The following is a 22,442-nucleotide window of genomic DNA, read 5'->3' on the forward strand; positions in this document are numbered from 1 at the left end:
TTCAAGGTGGGGCACAGTGGCTCATGCCTGTACATCATAGCACTTTGGGAGGCCAAGGTGGGAGGATTACTTGAGACCAGGAGTTCAACACCAACCTGGGCAACACAGCAAGACTCCATCTTTAAAACACGTATATATATATGTTTATACACACATATATATTTGTGTATTTGTATAAATATCAATATTTACATATTTGACTATTTATATATAGCCAAATGTTTTTAGTGAAACCCTCAATAAGTTAACAAATTAACTGCACAGCTAAAGAGGAAATTAGTGAATCGTAGATGTCAAGAAATTACCCAGAAGAGAGAGAAATGTAAATTAAAGAAAACTTAAACAACATGAAGGATGTGATGAAAAATCCCAAAACATATCTAAATAATGGTTCCATAAATGGAAAATGGAGACAAAACTATTTTAAAAGATAATGGCTAAGATTTTCTCCCACAGCTGAAGACATCAGGGGTCCTCGGACTAATGGAATACATCAAATAAAAGCAGGATACATAAAACAAATCCACACCTAGAAATATCGCAAAAAAAAAAAAAAAAAAAACCTGAAGATCAAAAAAACAAGGAAATAAACAGCAACTCAAAAGTACTGTAAATAAAAAATAAATAAATAAATAAACAAGGAAAAGATCTTAAAAGTAGCTCAAGAGGAGAATTACCTCCCTATAACGAAATTACAACTAAACTGACTGTTGACTTCTCATTAGCAAATAAAAATACACCAGGTGCAGTAGTTCACAGCTGTAATTCCAGATCTTTGGGAGGCTGAGGAGGATCACTTGAAGCCAGGAGTTCCAGACCAGCCTAAGCAATAAAATGAAACCCATCTCCACCAAAAAATTAAAAATTAATGAGAGCTAAATGATAAGAACTTACGAACACAAGGAAACAACAGACACTGGGGTCTACCTGAGGGTGGAGGATGGGAGGAGGGAGAGGAGCAGAAAAAATGATTATTGGGTACTGGGCTTAACACCTGGATGATGAAATAATATGTACAACAAACCCCTGTGACATGTGTTTACCTATGTAACAAAACTTCATATGTACCCCCCAAACTTAAAATAAAAGTTAAAAAAAAATTTACAAATTTGTCAAAACACAGGAGAATAACATTGAAGTACTCAGGGAAAGTAATTAACCCAAATTCTGGACCCAGCTCAACAATCATTCAAGAGAAAAAGTGAAGTACAGACACTTTCACAAACACCAAGCCCAAGTTTACTATTAAAAGGTCCTTACTGAAATAATTATTTAAGAACATTTTTTAATAAAGAAGGAAGAAATAGAGTGCAGGAAGAATGGTGACCAAAGAAACCTGAAAAACACATGAGTAAATATTCACTATTTTTATAGGTGTAAGGTGGCTTAAGTAAGGCAAAACTAACACATAAATAACATTAACATGGAAGAGAGGCTAACGGTTAAGGAGTAATTCACTCCAAACTCTTGGTCTTATTCAGGAGGACAGGAATAATAATTGAGCTTAGACTTAAGGAAATGCTCATGTTAAAATTTTAAGAGTAACCAAATTTCTGGCTTAAACCCTGGAACAAGAGAACTACAACGAAAAAGAGCTGAACTAATTTCAAATTCAAGACTTTCTTTAACCTCAACAGAGCACTGGGCGCGGTGGCTCACGCCTATAATCCCAACACTTTGGGAGGCCGAGGCGGGCGGATCACGAGGTCAGGAGATCGAGACCATCCTGACTAACACGGTGAAACCTCGTCTCTACTAAAAATACAAAAAAAGTAGCCAGGCATGGTGGCGGGCGCCTGTAGTCCCAGCTACTCGGGAGGCTGAGGCAGGAGTATGGCATGAACCCGGGAGGCGGAGCTTGCAGTGAGCCGAGATCACGCCACTGCACTTCAGCCTGGGCGAAAGAGCAAGACTCCATCTCAAAAAAAAAAAAAAAAACCAACAGAACAACCAGTTGGCTCAAAAACTAAGGAGCGTACCTGAAGGGAGAAAGGAGACAACCATATGCTCACCTCTCAGAGAGTACAGCTGGACACCAAAAAGAATGGGTAGAAGAGTCAGTAAATGGGTGAAATCTGATGTGGCTTGCTGAAAAGACAGCGTGAAACCACTGGGAGTCACAGAAATTGAGGATATGGTACCTCAACTTCCTGCAGGGCCTTCCTCCTCCAACCCCCCCACCCCACGCACTCAGAGCTCTAAAGAGCTCTGAGGTATGCTCATTGTGATGCAAACCTGGGGGTGGGCAGCAGCTAAGCCTGAGAGGCTGGACACTACCCTCAAATCACTCTACCCTATCTCCACTAGGGAAGACAAGCCTTCACTGTGACAGAAGGGACAATGGTTACTTCTACCCTTAAGACAACAGTGAAACAGCAGGGAGGAGGGATGGGTGCCCGAGTCCTGGGAGAGGCATAGCATTCCACATTGAGCCCACTACAACAGCCAGGGAAGGGGCAAGATCCTGAAACTCAGGCCTGAAACTGAGGCTTAATCAAGAAGAGACCACATCCTACCACCCCTCCCCACCTCCAAGCAAACAAACTTCCAGGAACAGTAAGAGCAGAATATCACTGAGAAAGGGACGGGAGAAAATCAAGAACATATAGAAACCCTCACTAAAGCAAACTTCAAAGGGGAGACCTGAAATTTACACTGGAACAGACACTGTTCTGGTAAACCAATTCCTACTCTGATCACAAAGTATCTCTAAGAGAATTTGAAAACTGGGGTACACTAGGTTAACCATAACACAAAAAACCTCAAATCCAGCCCAATGTAACAGTGAAAAGGAGGCCTAGCATGACTAACACCATTTTGCTTCTAAGCCCCCACCACCACCCAGTGATACCATCTAACTATGGGAGACATTCAGTCTATAGTTTATAGTTTAAAGCAAATAGTCCCTTCTGAAAACTAACCTCTGAAAAGATAAGGGCAGTGTACACACAAATAACAATGTTGTTAACGATTTCTTTTTTCTTTTTTTTTTTTTTTGAGACAGGGTCTCACTCTGTCACCCAGGCTAGAGTGCAGTGGCACAATCATGGCTCACTGCAGCCTCGACCTCCTGGGCTCAGGTGATCCTCCTACCTCAGCCTCCTGAGTAGCTGGGACCACCGGTGTGTGCCACCACACTTGGCTAATTTTTTTATTTTTGATAGAGACGGTGTTTCGCCATGTTGCCCAGGCTGGTCTTGAACTCCTAGGCTCAAGTTATCTGCCTGCCTCAGCCTCCCAAAGTGCTGGGATTACAGGAGTGAGCCACCATGCCCAGCCATGTTAAAGATTTATAGTATTGTGACCTGACCAAGGACAAAGAAGTTTCACAACCTCCACAGACCCTCACTGCCACCCAGATGTCTGTGGTCATCATAGTCACCTCTTGACCTCAATCTCCTCCTTCTTCTCTCTTCCTCTAACATAAAAGGAGGCTAAAATTCGTATTAACTTAAGATGGCTCTTTAGGACATTACTAGTCCACCAACTTCTCGGGTTGCTGGCTCCCTAAATAAAATTGCTTTCTTTGCCCCAACACCTTGTCTCTTAACTTATTGGCTGTCATGTGGTGAGTAGTACAACCTTGGACTTGACTACACCAATTCCTAAATAAACTAACTCAAATATCAGCACTAATGGCCTAGCAGAAGGAAAGACATACCCATTTATAGACAAAAAGATTATACGGAGGCTGAAGTGGGTGGATCACCTGAGGTCAGGAGTTCGAGACCAACCTGACCAACACAGTGAAACTCCATCTCTACTAAAAATACAAAATTAGCTAGGTGTGGTGGCACATGCCTGTAATCCCAGCTAATTGGGAGGCTGAGGCATGAGAATCGCTTGAACCCGGGAGGCAGAGGTTGCAGTGAGACAAGATAGTGCCACTGTGCTCCAGCCTGGGCAACAAGAGCAAAACTCTGTCTCAAAAAAAAACAAAACAAAACCAAAAAAAAGATGATATGGTCAGGTGCAGTGGCTCACACCTACAATCCTACCACTTTGGGAGGCCAAGGCAAGAGGAGCCTGAAGATATGACTGAATTGCTGTGATCTCATGATAAAACATGAATGGACAAAGGAGTTGCTGCTTATGGTAGAACAAAGGAAGTGTTTTTCTGAGATGGAATCTACTTTAAACATTTTTGAAGCCTTAAACATTTTTGAAATGACTATTTCAAAAATAGACTATTCTATAAACTTAGTTGATAAAGCAGCAGCAGGCTTGGAGAAGTAGTTCTAATGTGGGTAAAATGCTATCAAACAGCATCGTATGCTACAGAGAAACCTACAATGAAAGGAAGAGTCAACAGATATGGCAAACTTCATTGCTGTCCTATTTTAAGGAACTGCCACAGATCCCCCAACCTTCAGCAACCACCACCCTGATCAGTCAGTCACCATCAATACTAAGGCAAAACCCACCACCCGCAAAAAGGTTATGGGTCACTGAAGGGTCAAATGATTGCCAGCATTTTTTGGCAATAAATGAAAGTATGTGCTTTTTTTTTTTTAGACATAATGCTATTGCACACTTAATAGACAACAGTATAGTGTAAACAAAGCTTTGTTGTTTTTTTTTTTGGAGACTGAATCTCACTCTGTCGCCCAGACTGGAGTGGAGTGCAGTGGTGTCATCCCAGCTCACTGCAATCTCCACCTCCTGGCTTCAAGTGATTCTCCCGCCTCAGCCTCCTGAGTAGCTGGGATTACAGGCGCGAGCCACCACACCAAGCTAATTTTGTATATTTAGTAGAGACGGAGTTTCACCATGTTAGCCAGGCTGATCTCGAACTCCCGACCTCTGGGGATCTGCCTGCCTTGGTCTCCCAAAGCACTGGGATTATGAGTGTGAGACACCACGCTCAGCCAACAAAGCTTTTATATGCACTGAGTAACCAAAAAATTTGTGTGACTTGCTTTACAGCAATATTTGCTTTATTGTGGTGGTCTAAAACAAAACTATCTCCAAAGTATGCCTGTATTGTACAACGAAGATACATGCACGCATGCACGCACGCGCGCGCACACACACACACACACCCCTATTATGAAACAGAACTCAGCATTTCAACGAATTCATGCAATAAATCATGAAAAAAAACTCAGAGACGTCACTCTGGTAGTTGTCATCTTTGGCTTCCCCTTCGTCTGCCATACTGTAAATGTTGGTAGAAAAGATTCTGGGGCCCCACAGAGAGCTATTAGCACCTACTCATTTACCAGTGTGGATGCAATTATAACAATTACACATCTTACACAGGTAACTAGACACAGGACAGGCATGTCTATAGGGTGAGCAGAGAGGAGGATCCACTAGATAGGCACCTGATATAGCAACCACTGCACAAGGAAGAAGATACAAACATGAGGAAATGGTGGGGGGGCGGGGTGCAAAAAGGGGCACCTTTGATAAGGGAAGTCTTTATTGAGCACTTCCTACGTGTAAGGCAATGTGGTACCCACATACTGAGGGTATAACAGTCAACACTCCAAGCCTCCATGGAGCTTACAGTAGAAAAGATCCTGGGATGTAGCTATGGTACAAGCATCAAAGCAAAGCATGTAGTACATAAATAAACATTACTTCTTGCAATTCTCCCAGCTTTATATGCCCATCCTTAGCTCACACCTGCAATCCCAGCACTTTGGGAGGCCAAGGCAGGCAGATAATGAGGTCAGGAGTTCGAGACCAGCCTGGACAACATGGTGAAACCCTGGCTCTGCTAAAAATACAAAAATTAGCCAGGCATGGGGGCACATGCCTGTAATCCCAGCTACTTGGGAGACTGAGGCAAGAGAATTGCTTGAACCCAGGAGGCGGAGGTTGCAGTGAGCCGAGATCACACCATTGCACTCCAGCATGGGGGACAGAGCAAGATTCCGTCTCAAAAAAGAAAAGAAAAGAAAATAACTCATGGCAAAAGCAAACTCAATTCAAGGCTGAATCAATATGTAGATTTCAAAGGAAATACTTGAAGAAGGTGATGCTGCAGTTATTCTTTGTACATGTGGAGAGGAACAGTGGGCAATAGCATTGTATACAGGCATGAGCTAACAACTTTACACCAAGAAAGACTTGAATGAATGCTCACGCAATCACCAAGGCAATCAAAAACTTAGCATGGCAAAGATTTCCTAAAAAGAATTCAGTATGTAGGGACATTTACTATGGGAGAAAGAAAAAAATCAGGATATAAAAAAATAACACCTTTATAGCACTTATATATAAATAAGCCCACCTGAACATAAAATGTTTAACAGAGACCAATTTAATGTAAAAGATAAGGCCACAGAATGTGAACCAGATTTGAAAATGGTGCTCTTGATGAAGCACCATTGCTCCTATACAATAGTGACAAAATTTCCTAAAACCATTCTAGGTGCTTACATGTTATTTCATAAAATATGGAATAGCATAAATGCTGAGAAATATTAAACTATATCTAAGACACTGTATTTGGAAGAACAAAAGAATAAAGCAAATTTAATGAAACATTTCATTAAAACATTAAATACTTTGAGCAGATTAAAGGTGTCTGGAGGGAAAAAAACAGCCAAGAATTTTAAGTTTAAATATGGAAGAGAGCTAAAGCTGTTAGAAAAAATATTCTAATTCAGTTATAAATAGAAATGACATTCCTATATAAGGTTAACAGAACGGTGAGGGATAAAAGGTACTTTTAGAAAATTAAAGGGAATTTCTACAAAAACAATGAAAATAATACTGCAGACGACAATCAATCAAGAAAGGAGTTACAAAAATTTTAATGAAACAAGAGAAGAATATCTTACCTTGCAGAGATTATGACCTTTCTGGTAAATTACCAAGGTTCCATTGAACTAAAATTATTGGGTTTTGTAGCATTTCATTTCATGTCACACCCCTGCTTAAAAGCTTTAACCGTTTCCCAGGAGACTTAGGGCAAGTTCAAAAACCCAGCAAATGGCCTACTAAGCCTTTTCAAGACCTGGCCCCTGTGCCAACTTCTGCTTCAATGCCTGTTTCTTTATTTTCTGGTCATTGTAGATTTCTTTCAGTTTTTTTTGGTTTTTTTTTTTTTGAGTCAGAGTCTCACTGTCGCCCAGGCTAGAGTGCAGTGGCATAATCACGGCTCACTGCAGCCTCAAACTCCTGGGCTCAAGCAATCCTCCCAGTTTACTCTCTGGGAGTAGCTAGGACTACAGGAATATATCACCACATTCAGCTAATTTTGCGTTTTTGTAGAAATGGGGTTTTGCCATTTTGCCCAGGCTGGTCTCGAACTCCTGGGCTCAAGTGATCTGCCTGCCTCAGCCTCCCAAAGTACTGGGATTATAGGCATGAGTCACCACGCCCGGCCCTCTTTCAGTTCTTTAAAAGGTTCTGTTGTGCAAAAACCCCAGCCCTCTCACCTTGCCTCATCACATTTGCACCTTCTGTCTGAAAAACTTATTTCCCCAACTAGACCAGGTCCTTCTCATTCTTCAGGTCTCACTTAAATGTTACTTCCTCAGAGTGACCTTCCCACCTCTTCCCCCAAGGACAGACTCTCCAGCCCTACCCTGTTATATACAGTTGACCCTCGAACAACACAGGTTTGAACTGCATGGATCCACTTATACCCAGATTTTTTTTTTCAATATAAATTACAGAGTGTGCCTGCCTCTCCTGCCTCCCCTTCCACCTTCTCTACCTCTTCCACCTTTGCCCCTGCTGAGACAGCAAGACAACCCCTCCTCTTCCTCCTCAGCCTACTCAGTGTGAAGACAATGAGCACCTTTATAATGATCCACTTCCTCTTAATGAATAGTAAGTATCTTTTCTCTTCCTATGATTTTAATAATATTTTCTTCTCTGGCTTACGTTACTATAGGAATACACTACATAATACATATAACATACAAAACAACGTGTTAATTGACTATATTACCAGTAAGGCTTCCGGTCAACAGTAGGCTATTTTAGTAAAGTTTTTGGGGGGTCAAAAGTTATACTTGGATTTTTGACTGCCTGAGGGTCAGCACCCCAACCCCTACGTTGTTCAAGGGTCAGGCATACTCCCACAGTGTTCTGTAGTTCTCCTCTGCCTCCATCTCAAGACTAAATTCTTTGGCCAGGCTTGGTGGCTCACACCTGTAATCCTAGCACTTTGGGAGACCAAGGTGGGTGGATCCCTTGAGGTCAGGAGTTTGAAATCAGCCTGGCCAACATGGTGAAACCCCGTCTCCACTGAAAATACAAAAATCAGCCAGGTGTGGAGGCACGCACCTGTAGTCCCAGCTACTTGGGAGGCTGAAGCACAAAAATCGCTTGAACTCAGGAGGTAGAGGTGGCAGTGAGCCAAGATTGCACCACTGCACTCCAGCCTGGGCGACAGAGTGAGATTCTGTCTCAAAAAATAATTAATTATTTGAGGGCAGGGCCTACTTACATCTTATTTATCACTCCATGTAGTCTCCAGCACAGTCTGGCACACACTACATACTCATTAAGTAATATTTGTTAAATGAATGAAGGACAGATCCTCAGGATGTAGGACAGATTATTTGAGAAATAAATAATTGATAAAGTATAAAACACCTATTTGCACAAAATTAGCTTTTGTCTACCCCAACTATTTTCAGTAACTACAATTAAAATCAAACTTTTTCTTTTCATTTGCATTGCTAAACTTGAATTTAGTGGTAATATTAGGAATAATGATTACTAGCAATTACAGTTAATATATCCCATAAGTGGCTGACAAACCTTGGTGGGGTGTGTGTCTAGGGGTGTGGATAAATTCTAGGATATATCACATCTGACCCAGCCTCTGGTAATCTGTGAAAGATTCTACTCATAAGGAAATTAGTTTCTAAAATCAGCAATGTCAGGGTAATCAGGTAAATCCAGGCAAGTTGTTCTTCAACTATTACTTACCACTCTTTTTATCTGCCGTATCTTCCTCATGAGACTGTATATGTTTACTTTACAATCTCATACTTCCAAGAACCTAATCTTTAAACATAACACAAAATCTTTTTCTTTCTTTTGAGATGGAGTCTCGCTCTGTGGCCCAGGCTGGAATACAGTGGCGTGGCCTTGGCTCACTGCAACCCCTGCCTCCCAGGTTCATGGGATTCTCCCGACTCAGCCTCCTGAGCAGCTGGGGTTACAGGTGCGTGCCACCACACCCGGCTAATTTTTGTATTATTTGTAGAGACAGGGTTTCACCTTGTTGCCCAGGCTGGTCTCGAACTTCTGACCTCAAGTGATCCGCCCACCTCGGCCCTCCCAAAGTGCTGGCATTACAGGCATGAGCCACTGCGCCTGGCCCATAATACAAAATCTAAACCTGATATCTAAAATTGCAACTCACCTAAAATAATGTAAGGTAAGCTTTTTAAACAATATATATTATTTATATATGTTTTGTTAATTTCCAGAAACCAAAGTTGTTCTTACTATCAAAATCAAGTTACACTGGCACTTCATGTTACCATTTGATAGAGTCCAAAAAAAAAAAAAAAAAGCAAGCCTATGCCTATTTCCAACCAGTTATGATTGAACTGACAGTAAACTATTAATATCAGACCAGCACTGTGTGTCTAACCTGTTTGCCATTAAAAATCCAGACACAACCAACCACACAAGGAGTTACTGATTTACCTGCCTGGTACATATAAGGGTCACTTTCCATTGAGAAATGTTCACCTAAAAGCAAAGAAAATTAGATACAGTTTCCCAAAACACTTTACTTCTAACCAAACCATTACATTCCTCTACTATATGTACCCAAAAACATAACGTCCCTAAGCAGTGTCCGTCCACACAAGCAATACACCGAGCAAAGGAGGAAACCTGCACAAGTGGGGATCAGCCTGTGCTGATGAGACTTCCTGTTCCCAAGCTGGCCTTACTCCCCAGCCCACCCTAGAAGGTCACTAAGAAGAAAATGATGCAGGCAGGAAAAGGCAGTTACGGTACCTTGCATGTTAAGCTGTTTGCAAATCCCATCACAATCCAGTCTGAAGTAGACGAAGTGTCTAAATATCTGAATTTGATGAAGCCTGCTCTATGACATGCACATTAAGCACGGATCTGTCAAGAGGGATTAGAGGTCCAAACAATAAAATGCACAATGTTATTAGCTTAAAATCAAGAAAACCAATTGTTTCCCTGTGCTCTTACATTTGGAAGTAACTTTTTCTTGCACAATAATTATGTTACTTTTACCTTCATTTCTTTTCCCTGCATTCCCAACATATCACCAAGAATGTTGTATTTTATTCGCTGGTTTAAAAAAGATCAAATGAAGGCCGGGCGCGGTGGCTCAAGCCTGTAATCCCAGCACTTTGGGAGGCCGAGATGGGCGGATCACGAGGTCAGGAGATCGAGACCATCCTGGCTAACACGGTGAAACCCCGTCTCTACTAAGAAATACAAAAAATAGCCGGGCGAGGTGGCAGCGCCTGTAGTCCCAGCTACTCGGGAGGCTGAGGCCGGAGAATGGCGTGAACCCGGGAGGCGGAGCTTGCAGTGAGCTGAGATCCGGCCACTGCACTCCAGCCTGGGCTACAGAGCGAGACTCCGTCCCAAAAAAAAAAAAAAAAAAAAAAAAGATCAAATGAAAATAAAATTTAAGCCACAAACACAAGGTAATTTATACCATTTGCCATTATGATCCTTTAAATTTTGCTATTATGCTTAGGCAAGAATTTTTGAAAATACAAAAAGCATTAATAAATGATATGTGTGGATTTTTTTTTTGAAACTGAGTCTCGCTCTCGTTGCCCAGGCTGGAGTCTAATGGTGCCATCTTGGCTCACCGCAACCTCCACCTGCCGGGTTCAAGCAATTCTCCTGCCTCAGGCTCCCGAGGAGCTGGGATTACAGGCATGTGCCACCACACTCAGCTAATTTTGTATTTTTAGTAGAGACGGTTTCTCCATGTTGCTCAGGCTGGTCTCGAACTCCCGACCTCAGGTGATCCATCTGCCTTGGCTTCCCAAAGTGCTGGAATTACAGGCGTGAGCCACCACGCCCAGCCAAGAAGTGTGTGTGTGTGTGTGTGTGTGTGTGTGTATATATATATATATATATATATTTTTTTTTTTTTTTTTTTTTTTTTGAGACAGGGTTTCACTCCTGTTGCCCAGGCTGGAGTGAATGGTACGATCTTGGCTCATTGCAACCTCTGCCTCCCAGGCTCAAGCCATCCTCCTACCTCAGCCTCCCAGGAGGCTGGGACTACAGGTGTACAACACTGCACTCAACCGATTTTTGTATTTTTTGTAGAGACAGGGTTTCACCATGTTGGCCAGGCTGGTCTCAAACTCCTGACCTCAAATGAAATGCCTGCCTTGGCCTCCCAAAGTGCTGAGATTACAGGCGTGAGCCACCTACACCTGGCCTCCAGAAGATATTTTTTAAGGACATCTTTTAGGCCAGGCACACTGGTTCATGCCTATAATCCCAGCACTTTGGGAGGCCAAAGTAGGGGAATGTCTTGAGCTCCGGAGTTCAAGACCAGCCTGAACAAAACTGTGAGAACCCATCTCTACAAAATACAAAAAAATTAGCCAGGCATGGCGGCCTGCGCCTATAGTCCCAGCTACTCAGGAAGCTGAGGTGGGAGGATCACTTGAGCCTGGGGAGGCAGAGGCTGCAGTGAGCCATGATCACACTACTGTACTCTAGCCTGGGTGACAGACTTGAGACCCTGTCTCAAAAAAAAAAAAAAAAAAAAGACATCTGTTAAGATCTACATGATTTCATTTGTCAATGTCTGATGATAAAGAGATCTAGGTTGGCCAAGCACGGTAGCTTACACCTGTAATCCTAGCACTTTGGGAGGCCGAGGCAGGCAGATCACCTGCGGTCAGGGGTTCAAGACCAGCCTGGCCAACATGGTGAAACCCTGTCTCTACTAAAAACACAAAAATTAGCCAGGCATAGTGGCACATGCCTATAATCCCAGCTACTTGGGAGACTGAGGCAGGAGAATCGCTTGAACCCAGGAAGCAGAGGTTGCAGTGAGCCAAGATCACACCACTGTACTCTGGCCTGGGTGACAGTGAGATTACATCTTAAAAAGAAAGAAATTAGCCAGGCGCAGTGGCGTGTGCCAGTAGCTCCAGCTACTCAAGAGGCTGAGGTGGGAAGATCGCTCAAGTCTGGGAGGTGGAGGTTGCAGTGAAGTTAGATCACAGCACTGCACTCCAGCCTGGGCAACACAGTGAGACCCTGTCTCAAAAAAAAAGAAAAGAGGTCTAGGTGAAGCAAGTAAATAAGGTTAAAAAAACTCATTGACAGGAGAGAATTTTGGGGGTGATGGAAATGTTCTAAAACTGGACTGTAATGATAGCTATGCCAACTCCATAAATTCACTTAAAAATAATGGAATCATACACTAAAAAGGTGAGTTTTATGGTATGTAAAGTACACCTCCATTACGTTATAAAGAAATCAACAAAATTTTGTAATCCCAGCACTTTGGGAGGCCAAGGCAGGCAGATCACAAGGTCAGGAGATCAAGACCATCCTGGCTAACATGGTAAAACCCCGTCTCTACTAAAAATACAAAAAAAAAATTAGCCAGGCGTGGTGGCGGGCGCCTGTTAGTCCCAGCTACTCAGGAGGCTGAGGCAGGAGAATAGTGTGAACCTGGGAGGCAGAGCTTGCAGTGAGCTGAGACCGTACCACTGCACTCCAGCCTGAGCGACAGAGCGAGACTCCATCTCAAAAAAAAAAAAAAAGAAATCAACAAATTAACGCACAGGTCCCATCTGTGTAGAAATATGGTCCTGCTTCGGCCAAGATTATTTCTGGCCCTGAGGCTCTACAGTATTCATCAGCACTTTCTAACTTTAATAAGTAACAAAAGTGATTTTAATCGATTACAGAAAAAGATGTTAAGTCCTTTTTTTCTAACATGGACTTTTAAGTGTTCTTTTAGGGTACATAACTGTTTAGTTCTCTTAATGATAGGTCTTACTTTTAAAAAAAAAATTCAGAGCCAGGCGTGGTGGCTCACGCCTGTAGTCCCAACACTTTGGGAGGCCGAGGCAGGAGGATCACCTGAGGTCAGGAGTTCGAGACCACTTGGCCAATATGGTGAAACCCCATCTCTATTAAAAATGCAAAAAAGTTAGCCGGGCATGGTGGCGGGCGCCTGTAATTCCAGCTACCCAGGAGGCTAAGGCAAGAGAATCACTTGAACCCAGGAGGCGGAGGTTGCGGTAAGCCGAGATCCCATCACTGCACTCCAGCCTGGGTGACAGAGCAGCACTCTGTCTCATTAAAAAAAAAAAAAAAAAAAAGGCCGGGCGCGGTGGCTCAAGCCTGTAATCCCAGCACTTTGGGAGGCCGAGATGGGCGGATCATGAGGTCAGGAGATCGAGACCATCCTGGCTAATACGGTGAAACCCCGTCTCTACTAAAAAATACAAAAAACTAGCCGGGCGAAGTGGCGGGTGCCTGTAGTCCCAGCTACTCGGGAGGCTGAGGCAGGAGAATGGCGTGAACCCGAGAGGAGGAGCTTGTAGTGAGCTGAGATCCGGCCACTGCACTCCAGCCTGGGTGACAGAGCGAGACTCCATCTCCAAAAAAAAAAAAAAAAAAAAAAAAAAATTAAAAATTAAAAAAAAAAATTTTAATCACAAGAAGCTTTAAATAGAAGAAAGTGACCGGGCGCGGTGGCTCAAGCCTGTAATCCCAGCACTTTGGGAGGCCGAGACGGGTGGATCACGAGGTCAGGAGATAGAGACCATCCTGGTGAACATGGTGAAACCCCGTCTCTACTAAAAAATACAAAAAACTAGCCGGGCGAGGTGGCGGCGCCTGTAGTCCCAGCTACTCGGGAGGCTGAGGCAGGAGAATGGCGTAAACCCGGGAGGCGGAGCTTGCAGTGAGCTGAGATCCGGCCACTGCACTCCAGCCTGGGCGACAGAGCCAGACTCAGTCTCAAAAAAAAAAAAAAAGAAGAAGAAAGTTCTACTTTCACATAGAAAAATTTTCAGAGTCCAACCTCTGTATTAGCACACAACAAGGGGTGGGTGCGGTGGCTCATGCCTGTAATCCTAGCACTTTGGGAGGCTGAAGCGGGTGGACTGCCTGAGCTCAGGAGTTTGAGACCAGCCTGAGCAACATGGTGAAACCCGTCTCTACTAAAATACAAAAAAATTAGCTGGGCATGGCAGCATGCACCTGTAATCCCAGTTACTTGGGAGGCTGAGGCAGGAGAATTGCTTGAACCCAGGAGGTGGAAGTTGCAGTGAGCAGAGATCACGCCATTGCACTCCAGTCTGGGCAACAGAGCGAGACTCCGTCTTAAAAAAAACACACACACACACAATAATAGTATATCTCTATAGACTTTACCTCCAGATTTTATTTCACTGGTCATAATTACACAAGAGGTGCCCATCTGCAAATTATAATGGCTGCCATTTTATTTCAAGGGTATATCTAAGCCACAAAATTGAATTCAAGGAGTATCTTCGTAGCCTTTATTAGTGTAGCAAATTTAATCAAAGTCCATCAAAGGTTATAATGCAATATCCAGAAACATGAAATACCAAGTAGCTAATTAGAAACAACTACCTCATTTTTGGCATGATTATGTACAGCCTTCATTTATGAAGAAACATAACCTCTGTTAGAAAAGTCTGACCCTCTGGTTAGAAAAGTCTGCACTTCCAACTGTTCTATCCAGCAGTCCTGATGGATCTGAGTTCAGTCCCCCATACGACTGACTAAAGGTCCAGCAGCCTTGCCAATGTAGCCTGTGAACTCCAAGAAGCATATGTATACCTTCAGTACCACCCCAGGCATGATATACAGTAGGAACTCAAAATACCCTTGGGGTGGACCTGGCGGTGGCTCATGCCTATAGTCCAAGCACTTTGGGAGGCCAAAGCAGGAGGGTCGCTTGACGCCAGGAGTTCAAGACCAGCCTGAGCAACATCATAAGACCTTGCCTCTATTAAAAATAAAGAAAAACTGGCCTGGTATGGGAGCACGTGCCTGTAGTCGCCAGCTACTAGGGAGGCTGAGGTGGGAAGGTCAATTGAGTCTACCAGGTTAAGGGTGCTGCAAGCTGTGATAACACCACTGCACTCCAGCCTGGGCAACTGAGACCCCGTGTCAAAAATAAATATGCTTGGGAAATCAGTTTCCTAAAGAGAAGCAGAAAGCATGGTTTTGAAGAGCACAGTTTCAAGTCAGACCAGTTCGGATGGCAATTTTGCTGCTTCTGATGACTAGCTGGGTAATCTCAGCAAAGTACTTTATTTCTCTGAGCCCATTTGACATGTATACAGGAGGTAAGAAGACATACTTCATAGAGCTGTTGTGAGAATACACATGTATTCATGCAAATAAATTACTTGTCACAGTGTCTGGCATTCAGTACGGCTCAATAGATGGAGTATTATAATTATTACAGAGAAGACTGCCCAAAAGAGAGACCACACCCAAAACTTGACCCTGATTAGGATTATCTCAAACACAAACGTTTCTAAGAGCTTAATTCAAAGTATTGACAATCAATTTCAAATACCTGAATGGGCTAGTTCCTTTTAACCTAATAAATAACTTTCTATTAATTCCCAAACCTGAAATGTTTAAATGTTATCAGTCTCTAGGTAGAAGGTCCTTACCCTCAGCTTTCACACCCACCGACAGAATTGCACCCAAGCTTGTATCTCAGTGTGAAGAAATGTACAAACTTGAAAGAGAAATGAGGCCAGATCTTTGATTAATTCAGTAATCCATGTACTGCTCTACACACATAAAAAAAAATTCTAAAAACGATCAAAACCTAAAATCTGAACACTAAAATTGTGCGTCACCAACAAAAGATTTCTAACGTCGAGCTTGAGATTGAAAGTAAATTAGAAAAACCTCCAAACAGAAAGTTTAAATGTAGTCTTTTAATTGCATTATTGTCCTAAGTTGAAATGTAGTCCAACTGATGCCATGATCAGATAATAAAGAATCTGTGAGATTCTATCTCCTCCTTTATCAAGAAATTTGATGTTGCCAAATTATCTGATGTTGGGAAAAAAAAAAAAAACTTTAAAATCTAAAATTACCCAATTCTAAGCAAATAGCTTTTTCTACTTAGAAAGCGACTTAATACTTCAAATTGTGCTATTCTTGTACCAAAGTTAAGGGTTATCTAAAAGATTTCCCTCACGTTTTAGATCTATGCATGTGAATTAATTTATTCCTAAATGCCTCATTATTATTTGACATCAACTTATTACATGAAAAAGTCATATCCCCACAGTAACTGCCAAAAATCAGGTACTGTGTTAGAATACCTTCTAATATCTAGAGGAAATAAAGATCACCAGTTATCAAAACGGCAGGGGACAGAATGTGAAATTTTAACAGACATGTTGAAGAAAACCTATTTTCCTTGCTCTCTTTACAAATTTCTCACAGCCAATTTCTCAGATAAAGCTAAATTTTCTTTTACAAAGTAAATTGAAATGAAAATCATAATGAAAGGTTAACTTTCTGCAAGAGAAGCCACTGTCATTTCCAACAATGCAGCTATTGTTAAGAGTCTCTCATAGATTCCTGGACACCGTGGTGAAACAAGGCTAGGGGTGATACTTAAAGGAATTTCTCCACCTCTGTCTTTCAGTTTGTAATGTAACAATACTGTACCTTCAAAGTAGAAACATCATGTAAAATCTGGTTCCCGTTAACTGAAACTGCCTTAACCCCAAGCAGCATATTTGCAACCGAATACATCTGATTCGCAGTCAACCTTCTATTACCCATCTATGCGAGATGGCCCTGCGATTTCTTTCAATGGGAGCCTTTCCTTTTAAAACCCCAGGGGACACAATAGATGCCACACTCTGATTTAAATAATTCCAAGAAAATTACAATATAAACAAAAGCAGACTTAGGGAACTTGCATAAGTAAAAATCAAAAAACCTAAGAAAAGGGGTAAAAAAATACCAACCACAAACCCCTAAATCATGAATAAATTTTAAGACTGAGCCAGGAAAAAAGGAATACTCTCTGGACAAAGAATTCTATTTCAAATTTTTTAAAAAATATATCAGATTTTGCTTTTAAAAAATTTAGGCTTAGGAAATACGCTAAACAACAAAACTGGAATACTCAACTGTTTGATATATATACATATAGCAAATTAATCGCTGCATTGACTGTGTTAAAAAGGCAAGACAATTCAAAGAGATTTGATACCCTCTCCAACTGAGGAACCCCCAACTACTCTGAAATGGCAGATTATTTAACACTCTTGGAATGGTTAACTTTATTTAGAATGCCTCTTTTGGAGTTCTATTATTTAATTCAGCCAAACGGAATTTTTCCCTAATTAGGTTTCCTTGTACTTGTGAAATGCTCACCATACAGTGCTGGCAGCATTAGCTCTACAGCTTCTCTCTTCTGGCTCCTTCCCCCGTCACCCACCCTCACCTCCCCCCCCCCACCCCCGCCCCGAAAAAAAGATTTCCTTCCCAAATGTTCTCTTCTCTGCATTTGTCAACAGAAACACCTACTGGTGGTGTCAAACTGCTAAGACTGCTGCAGGCTTCCTTATTCCTGGTTTCAGTGTCAACGCCAAAAATTCTCAATCCTAAAATAGTACTTTTAATAAAAAGAAATTAAAAGTCTTGCTAGGTAGTCAACCTATCATATTCTCGAAAAGCAGCATGCCTTTTAAAAAAATCTATTATTAATGGACCCTAATTGGACTGTTAATCATAAGATCATACTATCCCCTTCAACACTAAGATACAGAAACAATATAGCCTCTTCACATTTTGTGAATAACACATTTTAAAACACTTAAAGGGAATAAAAACAAATTTACATCTAAGTGTCACTCACATGTAATTCCGAATAGCCTCGGTGAAGATGTCTTTTTTGTAACCCTACACCAAGAAAGAAACAAGCTGGAAATGTTCCAGCAGATGTTACCTAAAATGATAATCCTGTTCTATACACATCTCTGTCTCCTGTTTCAGACAAACGCTCTCAGACAAATTAATTTGTCTAATCTTTTACATTTAACTATATAACCATTACGTTCAAACAAACCTAATTCAGATGCACAGAAATAAATCATTCGGTGTCAACAATACTTTCTAAAATCAGCTTAAATTCCAGCCAATTAAAATAGATTATGCTAACAGAATACGGATCTGCAACTACTTAAATATCACAGCACCCGTCTAATCTCACTGTAGAGATACTAAGGTCAGGCTTTTCTTATTCAGGCATCTGTGCTTTAACACTCAAGTGAAGCGAAAAACAAAACCCTCAAGGAAGATCTGCCTTTACACTGAAATATGTTCAGGTTATTTTTTCCCACAACGTGGGCACAAAACGTGTCAATGCAAGGAGGACCTGTTCGTTCTGGGAGACGGTTCCAAACCCCAGAACCCGATTTCTATGAGGGTCCAAAGGGTATCAAGGTCTGAGAAGGGGCCATTCTTCTTCCCCGCACTATGCCAGTCGTGAACTTCACAGCATCGCCTGAAACTTGTTCGGGGGAGGTTGCGGAGCCGTGGGGCCAGCGGCGGGTCGCTCGCCCACCCTCCCGGGCAGCCAAGGTCAGAAGGGCCAGAGCTGCGACTGGAGTCTCGGGCTCCCTCCGAACTCGGGCAGGGGGCTCGGGCGCGCAGGCCCCTCCTCGGCGCCGGCGGGAAGGGGCTTCCCTCGCCGCAAGCCCCGGGGAGCTCTTGCCGCGGGAGCGGCGGGGCGGGGACGCCGCAGACCCGCCGCTGAGGGGAGCCCCGCGGGGCGGGCTCGACCCATCGCCCCTCTTTCACACCCTTTCGCCTCCCCACACCCCAAAAGGCAGCCCCAGCCCCTCGGAGGAAGCCCTTCCAGAGGCGCAGGGGAGCGCTGAGGAGGGGCTACTCCGGGCTGGGACGCCCTCACCGCGTCGCCCCGTTCCGGGGGGACCGGCGCCGCCGCCCCTTCTCTCGTCCGCCCGGGGGGACCGGGTGGGTCCCCACTCTCAGGAGAAGCTGGGTGAACGCGGGGCCGATGTAAGGGCAAGAAGGCTTGGCGGGCGGGTGGTGGCGCGACTACTCACCCCGCCGAGTCCCCCACTTCTAGCAGGGGACCCCACAGCTCCTGAGGACGCCGTCGCCGCTTTACCTTCCCCAGCGGCAGAGACAACTAATCGAAACCTCCGGCCCCGCCCTCTAGCAGAAGCGAACGCGCAGCCTAATTTGCTAACTGCCCCGCCCCAGCCGGCCCGTTCTGACCAATGGAAAAGCGCCTCAGGTTCTGCCCGATCCCGCCTTTACCCCGCCCCCTTCTGGTAGGAGCCAATGAGAAGGAAGCGCTTGTCTTGGGGTTCGGGCTCGCGCCGCTCGTGCTCGAGTCTCCGAAGCCGAAGAACGCTGGTTCCTTATACAAGCTCGCCTGCGCGCTCACGCGCGCGCCGCGCCTCCTGGCACGCCAGGTTTGGTTGCCCCGCCAAGCCCTAGCAACCTGGGCTGGAGAGACTGAGAGGGGCGGGGCCCGAGCCTGGAGCTGACGCCGAGGGGAGCGCGAGGAAGGAGGGAGAGGGTCGACGGTGGTGGGGTGGGGAGATCGTGACTGAGAAAGGGGTGACTGCGGGGGTAGGGGGTGGCGAGGAGGCCCCGGAATCCGCCTGTCACTGCGGAAAAAAGGGGGAATCCTGCCTACAGCGCAGCTATCCTGCCCTCCCTCCGGAGGGACCCGTGCCGGGGGCTTTGGTGGGGGAAGTCGGGGAAGAGGGGGAGAGCACACTCGGGGCGGGAGCTGAGAAATACAGGATGGAGGATGGTTTATCTCTGTTGTTGGTAAAAATGATATCGAAGTCCATTGCTGCTGCTGCCCAACTGTTGCCGCTGCGTGTGCACACACACACGCCCGTATGCACACACATAACACACACTCACACGTACACTCATCCAGCAGCTTGCTGTCCCTTGGGTAAGTTAGGCGCAAAGACCTAGCAGCCTGAGGATTCCTTACACAGCAGCCAAGCGCGTGCAAAGAGCTGTCGCAGCAGTAGCAGCAGCAGCAGCAGCAACGACCCACACCTCCGCTTCGGTCCGATGCTCTGCCACACAAGATCCCCCCAGCTGGCTTGAAAGCAATGAAGTCATCGCCCAACCAGTAGAAATGTAAAGATCTTAATACCCACCATGGATCGGGTTTCCACGGAGGATGAAGAAGTGATGAAATGGAAGGAGATAACATCTCCAATGCTACTTTTAGAAAATAAAGAAAATAATTTTTAAAAAGACATTGGGGACAAATCTATGGAAAGCTGCATAATAATTTTCACTTTAACAAGCAAAGGCGAAAAATAGGGTCTCTTCTAGTTAGGAAAAGCATGGAAAATAGGCAGTGTATGAGGTCATAGCAGTCACCAAATTAGAAAGATGCAGTACTGTAATAGGAAATAGATATTTTGGATAAAATCCACTTAATCTATTCCTGTAGTGAATCTGGTAACAATATGTAGCAGCATGCTCAGTTTGGCCACTTGATACCAAGCCAATAGGATTTTCTTTTTCATAACGGTGAATATTTGATGAGGAAATGAAAGTGGAAGCATATTAGAAAATTTTACAGGTAGGAGCAATGAATTAGCAGTGAGGGAAAATGGAGTCAGAGGCAACAACAGAGGACTTCACAGAGTCTCCTTCCTCCTCCAGATGCAAAGTAACAGTGCTGTGACCTCCAGCTTCACCCACGTGGATCCAGAACTCCTGGGGCAATCACTCCATTTTCATCCCTGTATATCAGAGACTATGTACTAGGAATTTCAGCAGCATTACCTTTGACTCAAATGAATAATTTTTAAATTTTTCTTTAGACCTGGTGAACCAGAAGTAATGAATTAATTATCCGTATAGATTCATAGGATGGAGAAAAAACAATAACTTAACATCTGTTAATATAGGTCCAATTCAGTATTAAGTAGTAATATTAGATGCCTTATAATGTGCCATCCCATATATACAAATATGACCTTCTGCTTAGGGACATTTGCTTTGATCTGGTTTTCAGTAGTGGTAAAGGATTTCTTGGAGTCACACGCAGTTTAGTTAATTCCTCTTTTGATCAAAAACTAACCTTTCTAGAAAGTTAGTAAAAGTTTAAAAAGTACCATGTGCCGGGAGTGGTGGCTCGTGCCTGTAATCCCAGCACTTTGGGAGGCCAAGGCGGGTGGATCACCTGAGGTTAGAAATTTGAGACCAGCCTGGCCAACATGGTGAAACTCCCATCTCTACTAAAAATACAAAAAAATTAGCTGGGAGTGGTGGCACGCACCTGTAGTCCCACCGACTCGGGAGGCTGAGGCGGGAGAATCGCTTGAACCTGGGAGGTCAAGGTTGTAGTCAATCGAATGGTACCACTGCACTCCAATCTGGGCTACAGAGTAAGACTCTGTCTCCAAAAAAAAAAAAAAAAAAAAAAAAAAAAAAAAAAAAAAAGTACCGTGCTGCCATTTAACTGAGCTCTTATGTAGAAAGAACACTACGCCGGGCGCGGTGGCTCAAGCCTGTAATCCCAGCACTTTGGGAGGCCGAGACGGGCGGATCACGAGGTCAAGAGATCGAGACCATCCTGGCTAACACGGTGAAACCCCGTCTCTACTAAAAAAAATACAAAAAACTAGCCGGGCGAGGTGGCGGGCGCCTGTAGTCCCAGCTACTCGGGAGGCTGAGGCAGGAGAATGGCGTGAACCCAGGAGGCGGAGCTTGCAGTGAGCTGAGATGCGGCCACTGCACTCCAGCCTGGGCGACAGAGCGAGACTCCGTCTCAAAAAAAAAAAAAAAAAAAAAAACAGAAAGAACACTAATACTAACCAGCGAATGGATACCTACTATGTGCGAAGAACTTCACGTAGATTTAGGGTCGCCAGGTAAAATGCAAGATGCCACGTTAAATTTGAATTTCAGATAAACAACGAATAATTTTTAGTGTAAGTATGTATTTTTATCCTGGATACATGTGGGACAAGGCTAGAAAACTAAATCAGGTTCTAACCATTGCCAAAAAAATTACAAAATGCCCTTCTAGGTCTAGACCTTGTAATGCAATCAGGATCTGGGAGAAAAGCTTAAGAACCAAATTAATGTATAAATTTGTAGTGTTTGTAGAAAGAGGTGAGCATACTTAGACTAAAACATTATTTGCTGTTTATCTCAAATTCAATTTTAACTGAGCATCTTCGATTTTTATTTGCTAAATCTGGCACCCTACATACATTATCTCTAATCCTCTCAATTCTCTGTGAAATTCTCACCATTTTCCAGATGAAGAAACAGCTTCAGAACCTATCCAGCATCAATTTGCTTTTTTGCCCTTCTAATAGAACCCCAACTCCGTTGAAAGAAAGATGTAAGACATTTTTATCCTCAATATATGTGGGACAAGTCTACTTCTAGCATTCTATTCATTGTCAAAAAAACATTTATGAAGTATCCATCTT

The 22,442-nt window shown here is 43.5% G+C and overlaps 1 protein-coding gene across 5 annotated transcripts in view; it reads right to left on the reverse strand.

Annotated features, from left to right (window-relative positions):
* The window catches only part of LOC105478188 (cyclin dependent kinase like 5), a 227,586-nt gene extending 208,431 nt beyond the window's left edge, over nt 1-19,155 (reverse strand). For 3 of the 5 annotated variants that reach the window (XM_011735263.3, XM_011735264.3, XM_011735260.3), the window contains exon 1: nt 19,056-19,155. The gene's annotated coding sequence lies outside the window, so the exon portion shown is untranslated. Of the gene's footprint in view, nt 1-2,012; nt 2,329-9,948; nt 10,284-19,055 lie in introns of those variants that run through there. The other 2 variants (XM_011735262.3, XM_011735261.3) reach the window with 2 other exon arrangements.
* Between the last annotated feature and the right edge of the window lie 3,287 nt (nt 19,156-22,442).

Source organism: Macaca nemestrina, chromosome X, assembly GCF_043159975.1.
Source record: "Macaca nemestrina isolate mMacNem1 chromosome X, mMacNem.hap1, whole genome shotgun sequence".
Classification (NCBI taxonomy): domain Eukaryota; kingdom Metazoa; phylum Chordata; class Mammalia; order Primates; family Cercopithecidae; genus Macaca; species Macaca nemestrina.